The sequence below is a fragment of the Carcharhinus amblyrhynchos genome, chromosome 14, assembly GCF_965287045.1.
Source record: "Carcharhinus amblyrhynchos chromosome 14, sCarAmb.v2.hapA, whole genome shotgun sequence".
NCBI lineage: Eukaryota > Metazoa > Chordata > Chondrichthyes > Carcharhiniformes > Carcharhinidae > Carcharhinus > Carcharhinus amblyrhynchos.
The window spans coordinates 68,864,182-68,872,930 of NC_137337.1; positions in this window are offsets into that span (position 1 = coordinate 68,864,182).

Genomic DNA, 8,749 nt, shown 5'->3' on the forward strand with positions numbered 1-8,749 from the left:
CCAGGCACGATCTAAGGAGATCCATCAAAGATGCCAAAAGACAACACCAGACTGAGCTAGAGTCCCAGGTTAGCACACAGACCCTCACCGACCATGGCAAGGTCTACAAGACATAACAGGCTACAAGATGAAGGTGTGTGGAGTCGCCGGCATCAATGCACCCCTCCCTGATGAGCTCAATGCATTCTACGCCCATTTTGAGCAAGAGGTCAGTGAGATACACACTCCATCCTGGAAGGAATTACAAAAGGTCGTGAATGTAGCCCAATCCATCACGCAAACCAGCCTCCCATCCGTTGACTCTGTCTATACTTCCCGTTGTCTTGGGAAAAGCAGCCAGCATAATTAAGAACCTCCACGTACCCCGGACATTCTCTCTTCTATCTTCTCCCTTCAGGGAAAAAGATACAAAAGTCTAAGTCACCTACCAACTAACTCAAGAACAGCTCCTTCCCTGCTGATATCAGACTTTTGAATGGATCTACCTTGTATTAAGTTGATCTTTCTCTGCACTCTAGCTATGACTGTAACACTACATTCTGCACTCTCTCATTTCCTTCTCTATAAACGGTATGCTTTGTCTGTACAGCGCACAAGAAACAATACTCTTCACTGTATTATTATAATAATAAATCAAATCAAATCAAAAATCTGCTGCCCAGCTAAACTGCTCCCCCCCCAACAGCAAACCCAGCCTTAACAAAATAAGATTCACTAAAATAGTGAATTAAACGTTAAAAAACACGCTGGTTCCCACCTCTTTCTTTTTGAGAATAAGGAGGGTTGAGACGTCTCAGTTTCTTGTGGTTGGAAACAATAAGTGTCATTTGTAACTGAGACAAAAGATAATTTCAGGAGCTTTGTGTAAAACCAATGAACCCCCACCTCCTCCGGGCCTCAGTTTTTGTGATTTTGTTGGTGGATTATATAACTGAACTGGCATTCTCGGAGACAGAGAAAAGAGCCGCCAGCTTTTGACTGCCATTGAGAACAGGCGTGGATTAGCCTGCAGCCCTGACCTCTGCCCCTAACCCCAGCTGCAACAAGACATCGAGAAAGAGGTGCATTTACATAGCGCCCGTCACGCGTACAGGATGTCTTCGAATGCTTTACAGCCCACGCAGTCTAATCGCTGCTGTAACGTACGAAACGCCCCAGCCGATGGGGGCACTGCCTACTGGGCGACAATGACCACGTTAAGATGATCCCCGGAAAATAAAACAGACTGGGAAATAAATGAGCGAAATATTGCTGGAATCTGAAACAAGAGCAGAAGGTGCTGGACAAACTCAGCAGGTCTACCAACATCTAAAGGTTAAGTTAGAGAGTCTGTGGACTCAAAACATTAACTGTGTTTCTCTCCTACTAGACGTGGAGTTCTTTCAGCTTCCTCTGTCAGGGCTGAAGAATTAATATTGGCCAGAACACCGAGAACCGCACACCCTGCTCTCCTTCGAGAAAGTGTCCCAGGGTCTTTAATGTGCAAAAGGTCCTCAGTTTAACATCTTGTCCAGTGACACTGACCGGCATTGCAGCCCTCCCTCAACACTGCAATGTTTATTCCTCAGGTCTCTGCAGTGCAACTCCAACCCACAAAGTTGTCATTTTTATAAAGAAAATAAAAGATTTTTATTTTCTGTACCATGATTGTAATAGTATTAGAAGTTCCTCATCCTAGCTAAGTGTTGTAAGCTGTTACTCAGCCTGTTAGTCATGCGTGTCCCAGTGACCCCGAACCTCAAACTGTCAGTGGCGCTCCATTGAATCTCGGACTGTTAGTGAGGCCTAGTGAGCCTCAGCCTGTTGGTGGGACCTGTCCCAGTGACGCTGAAACTTTAGCCTAGTCGTTCCCTGTTCTAGTGACACTGAGCCCCATAATGTCAGTGAGGCCTAGTGATCTGTGAGCCAAGTCTAGCCCAGTGACACCCAGCTTTACTTTAACTCAATTCACAGCAGCACAGTGCCACAATGGTTAACAGAGAGACCTCACAGCCCCAGGGATCTAGGTTTGATTCCCGGTTTGGGTCACTGTCTGCGTGGACTCTGCACGTTTCCCCTCGGGTTTCCTCCGGGTGCTCCGATTTCACCCCACAGTCTGAAAGATGTGCTGGTTAGGTGCATTGGCCGTGCTAAATTCTCCCTCGGTGTACCCGAACAGGCGCCGGAGTGCGGCGACTGGGGGATTTTCACAGTAACTTCATTGCAGTGTGAATGTAAGCTTACATGTGACACTAATAACTAAACTTTAAAACCTTAAAGAATGGGTATTTAGGGATATGGGCCCAATGTGGGCAGTTGGGCCTAGCTTAGTGGTAAAAAGAAAAGGTGGTGAATGTAGCCCAGTCCATCACACAAACCAACCGCCCATCCATTGACTCTGTCTACACTTCCCACTGCCTCGGGAAAGCAGCCAGGACCCCACACACCCCGGACATTCTCTCTTCCACCTTCTTCCTTCGGGAAAAAGATACAAAAGTCTGAGGTCACGTACCAACCGACTCAAGAACAGCTTCTTCCCTGCTGCCATCGGACTTTTGAATGGACTTGCATTAAGCTGATCTTTCCCTACATCCTAGTTATGACTGTAACACTACATTCTATGCTCTCTCATTTCCTTCTCTACGAAAGGTATGTTTTTTCTGTATAAAGCACAAGAAACAATACTTTTCACAATACATGAGACAATAATAAGTCAAACCAAATCAAGTTGGGAGGGAATGGACAAGTTGGGCCGAAGGGCCTGTTTCCATGCTGTAAATTCTAATTGCGACTGGTGCCTGTTCCCAACCCTACACAGAGTCTCATGCGATTACAGCAGATGCCCTAACTTTACAAGATTCTCAGAGGCAATGTGTTTTTAACAAGTTATTGAAATGCCTGACGTTTAGATCCTGAATACTCTGATTGTTGAAGAAGTCAGATCCATTGTGAAATTAACATTACCTGGAATAAGTGCTGGAACTCAGATGACAGCGATGAAGAACACTAAATGCACAAGCTTTTTAAATCTGTAAATAATTTAACAACTATTTCATTTCAAAATTGGGATCTGAGGCCATTACTTCAAAAAAATAATTCTTTAAGTAAATCTCATGACTGAATTGATTAATCTCAAGCTGTCTTGCTCTGCCCATGACTTTCTTGGACTGGGACCAGAGGTTCTGCTGCTTTTTTGGACGGAGAATTTTCATTGGAAAATATGTGTATGTGTGTGTGTGTGTGTGCGCAATGTATATGTGTGTGTGTGTGTGTGTGTGTGCAATGTATGTGTGTGTGTGTGTGCGCAATGTATGTGTGTGTGTGTGTGTGTGTGTGTGCAATGTATGTGTGTGTGTGTGTGCGCAATGTATGTGTGTGTGTGTGCGTGCAATGTATGTGTGTGTGTGCGTGCAATGTATGTGTGTGTGTGTGTGTGTGCGCAATGTATGTGTGTGTGTGTGTGCGCAATGTATATGTGTGTGTGTGTGTGCAATATATGTGTGTGTGTGTGTGCGCAATGTATGTGTGTGTGTGTGCGTGCAATGTATGTGTGTGTGTGTGCGTGCAATGTATGTGTGTGTGTGTGTGTGCGCAATGTATGTGTGTGTGTGTGTGTGCGCAATGTATGTGTGTGTGTGTGCGTGCAATGTATGTGTGTGTGTGTGCGTGCAATGTATGTGTGTGTGTGTGCGTGCAATGTATGTGTGTGTGTGCGTGCAATGTATGTGTGTGTGTGTGTGTGTGTGCAATGTATGTGTGTGTGTGCATGCGGGGGGCAGTGTGTGTGTGTAGGTGTGTGTGTGCGGAGGGGGGTAGCGTGTGTTTGTATGTGTGTGTAGATGTGTGTTTGTGGGGGGAACAATGTGTTTGTGTGTGTGTGTGTTTGGAGAGGGAAATGTGTGTGTGTGTGTGTGTGTGTGTGTGTTTGTGTATGTGAAGGGGGTGGTGGGTGGAGGGGAGAGGGTGCAGTTTGTGTGTGTGTGTGGATGCAGAATGGGACTCTGCTGTGATGGCTCAGTAGTCAAATAGCCTGCACACAATCATTGTGGTGAAATTGGTCTTGGGCTGCAGTGCAAAATGGCCACTGAAGAACTACTTTACACCCTGGCTCGCTGGTGCTTTATTGTCAAGGATTAATAGCATCCCCATTCTTACATTCTGACATGACAAAAGCAGCCACTTCAGCAAGAGTTTGTGGAACAGTTTAAGGGAAGATGGAGTGTAGATTAGCAGTGTGGAGGTGTTGAGCTCCCTGGAGAGAGAACATCTCGTGTCCACTGGCACCATCGAGGTCTTCCATATTTGTTGGGCCCCTCAGGGACTGGACTATTACCGACCCCGTTAATCACATCTGAGTTTGATGCCTAAACTTTCATTCATGATTTGTTTTTATTTACGGCAGTATCCCTTTAAGGGGCAGTATCCCTTTAAGGGGCAGTATCCCTTTAAGGGGCTGCCATTTTTATTTTGTCCTTCCGTCTGCTTAATTTAGTTTAATTTATGGACGGCAGAGTGGCAGAGTGGCTAGCACTGCTCCCTCACAGCATCGGGGACCCAGGTTCAATTGCGGCCTTGGGTCTGTGCGGGGTCTGCACATTCTCCCCATGTCTACATGGGTTTTCTCCCACAGTCCAAAGATGTGCGGGTTAGGTGAATTGGCCATGTTAAATTGCCCCTTAGTGTCGGGGGGGTTAGGAGTGTAAATATGTGGGGTTACAGGAATAGAGCCTGGGTGGGATTGTGGTCAGTGCAAACTCGATGGGCTGAATGGCCTCCTTCTACACTGTAGGGATTCTCTGAATCTATGAATTGGTTTTTCAACAAAACAATTGGAGGTTTTGAGAATGGGTCATGGGCAGATAGGAATGTACATCTAACCCAGTGGCTCCCAAACTTTTATATCTCATACCTCTATACTTTAAAAATAGTTTGAAGAACTCTTCCTATTTTCTCTGTTCTCTTCCTTTATTGGGAGCTTCATTTTTAACCCCTCCCTGTCCTTTACCCTGTGCTTTTTTTAAAACCTTTGTACTTCCCCAGGGTTTTTGCATCCCTTTAAAGCTTTCATATTTTGTGTGGCCACGCATGGGACCTGAACAACGTAAAAAATCTAACCTACGCACATTTACTTTATTCATTTGTGGGACATGGGCATCGCTGGCTGGCCAGCACTTATTGCCCATCCCCAGTTGCTCTTGGAGGGCAGTTGAGAATCAACCACATTGCTGTGGCTCTGGAGTCCCATGTAGGCCAGACCAGGTATGGAAGGCAGATTTCCTTCCCTAAAGGACATCAGTGAACCAGATGGGTTTTTCCGACAATGGTTTCATGTTCAATCAGTAGATTCTTAATTCCAGATATTTCTTTCCCAGCTGGCGCACGTACGGGAGGCCAGACTTATAAAGTTTGTTTATTTATTAGTGTCACAAGTAAAGCTTACATTGACACTGCAATGAAGTTGCTGTGATATTCCCCTGCTCGCCACACTCTGACACCTGTTCGGGTCGATGCACCTAACCAGCACGTCTTTCAGAAGGTGGGAGGAAACCGGAGCGCCTGAGGAAAAACCCACGCAGACACGGGGAGAACGTGCAAACTCCACACAGACAGCCAAGGATCGAACCCGGTCCCTGGCGCTGTGGGGGCAGCAGTGCTAACCACTCTGCCACCGAGAGGTTTGTTGGGTCTTAGACGTGCCAACCACAGAGCTGAAGACGAAGATTAGTTTGAGTTTAATTACGTGAATTTTGAATAATTTGGAGTTCTTCGCTCCACGGCACACTTTGTGGGATCTTCGCGGCAAACCAGTGTGCCACAGCTCACCGGTTGGGAACCACTGATCTAACCACCCGGTGCCCCAAGTGTTTTCGATGGAAAGACAACAAATGTAATTCACTGCTCGAGTAAACATGACAATTGTCTTCTGTAATCGCATTTGAATGGAGGTTTGGAACAAGCAGCTTATTCATCTTCCAGGAACCGAGAGCCTCAGCTCCCTTTGAACGCGAACAGGCCTGTATTTATATGATTAATTGCCTCATCCAGACACAACAGGAAGTTTGTCCAAACTCTTGCTTGTGGTCTTTGTCAAGCGACTGCTGGAGGGAGAGACGGTGAATCCGCTGGGGTCGTTCGTGCACACTCAGCCTCGCTGGTGAGCGAGGGCAGAGTCAGAATGAAGAGAAAGGAACAGAATTCTTCCTTGTAGTCGCGTTGAAAGGCTCTGAACTTTGCGCAACGTTCATGAGAAGGGCAAATTCTCCACATACTTTCAAGAAAAGCAACAAAGCTCCCTCTGGCTTTCTCACTATTGAAGAATATCCATTCAGAAGAGCAGCGTGATCAATCCAGGCTGCAGACACAAAGTGATCAAATTCTTGGATTGAGACTCAAGGAGAGGCTCCGTGAGACCCAGAAATTACAAAGCAAGATGCTACAATTATCTGTGTTGCATTTGTTCAAATTGGCAGAACTCTATACAATCATAGCAACCCCATAGTGCAGAATGAGGCCATTTGGCCCATTGAGACTGCACCAGCAACAGACCCACCAAGACCCTGTCCCCATAACTCTGCGTATTTAACTTGTTAATCCCCCTTACACTGAGGGGCAATTTACCATGGCCAGTCCATCTAATCTGCACATCTTCAGACTGTGGAGGAAACCGGAGCACCCAGAGGAAACCCACGCAGACACGGGGAGAGAACATGCAAACTCCTCACAAGACCCAAGGCCGGAATTGAACCCAGATCTCTGGCATTATGAGGCAGCAGCGTTAACCACAGCGCCACCCTGGTGGACAGATCAGAATTTAGGACAGAGAGGTTTTTGGAACTTACGGGAGAGCGTTAGTTTTGATGTTAATTGGACATCATCCACAAATCAAAGGGAGGCAGTGAGATGGTGTAATGGTGGTCATAGCATCACAGCTGGTGGAGGAGGGGTAGAGTTGAGTGCCAACAATTTATTGAAGTGTCCTAACAATCACTCAAACACATGGAAAATTGTAGGGTTCTATGTTAAATCTATGTTACGCTAAAAGCATTAGGAGTGAATCTTGGAGTTTCCCTAAGATGCAATGAGATGGAATATGGAGTGGTCGATCACATCAAACACTAGAGAGGCGGAGGGAAACAAGGAGACATAATGCAATGTTGCAGGAATGCCATTGGTAGCTGTAGTGAGGGTGATTGAATGAGCGGAGGACAGACAACAAGGAATGTTAAGTTGGTAGACCAGAAGAAATTTGTCATGTCCACTCCTACTCACCAACTTTTACAGATAAAGTAAAAGTTTGTTTATTAGCCACAATAAGGCTTACATTAACACTGCAATGAAGTTACTGTGAAATTCCCCTAGTCACCACACTCCAGCGCCTGCACCTAACCAGCATGTCTTTCAGAATGTGGGAGGAAACCCATGCAGACATGGGGAGAACGTGCAAATTCCACATCGACAGTGACCCAAGCCGGGAATTGAACCCATATCCTTGGCGCTGTGAGGCAGCAGTGCATCATAGAAAGCATTCTTTCTGGTTGTATCACAGCTTGGTATGGGCTCCTGCTCTGTCCAAGACCGCAAGGAATTACAAATGGTCGTGAATGTAGCCCAATCATCACACAAACCAGCCTCCCATCCATTAACTCTGTCTACACTTCCCGCTGCCTTGGAAAAGCAGCCGGCATAATCAAGGACCCCACACACCTCGGATATTCGTTCTTAAACTTTCTTCTGTCAGGAAAAAGATACAAAAGTCTGAGATCAAGTACAAACCGACTCAAGAACAGCTTCTTCCCTGCTGCTGTCAGACTTTTGAATGGACCTACCTCGCATTAAGTTGATCTTTCTCTACACCCTCGCAATGACTGTAACACTACATTCTGCATTTCCTCATCTCTTTCTCTGTGAACGGTATGCTTTGTCTGTATAGCCCACAAGAAACAATACTTTTCACTGTATCCCAGTACATGTGACAATAATAAATCAAATCAAATCAAATCAGGGAGCTGGGACACCACGATACTTGGAGAGAAAAGCAGGAGGTTAGAGACTAAATGTGGTGGGTGAGGTCAGAGGGGCTTTTTGAGGAGTGGTTGGTGTTTGATGGATTTGGGAAAGGGAACAATTGACGAGATCAGCTCACATGTCAAAATCCTGGTTAAAGCCTGAATATTGCGTTTAGATAATTTAAGGGTAAGATTTGCACTGCCCATTTGTTCAATGTTATTTGCCTTCCTGAATGTTGAGCTGAGAGGTGGGGAGAGGAGCTGTCACTCTGTGGAAATATTCTAACACAACATTACACTTGTACAGTTGTGTCTTCCAGTTTCCTCCCATTACTGGGAGCCAGATTTGGACCTTGGGATGTGATTAATGAGGCGAATGGCCTCTTCCTTTGCTTGTTTTAAGTATGCAGTGTCAGTTTGGGCAGAGTGTGTTGGTTCATAGCCGGTCTCTAATCAGATATACGACAGTGGTCACAACGGGGAAGGCCGTATGGCTGGTTAAGGTGGTCAATGGGAAGGTCACATTGGGGCAACAGTGTGTGCTCAGGTTCTAGGCAAAGCACAGCATCCTTGGTTACTCTACCAGTGACTGTGGTATTTAATGGTATTTAAGGCTCAGCGTTCCCCAGGCTGTGACATGTATCGCTTAGCGGAGCTCAAAACCCCCTCTGCAAATCACCAGGATCTTATGCCAAAACATTGTTGGCTGATGATACAGCCCCTGCCCAGCAGTGCCTCAGTCGTCACAACGTCTTAGTGCTACC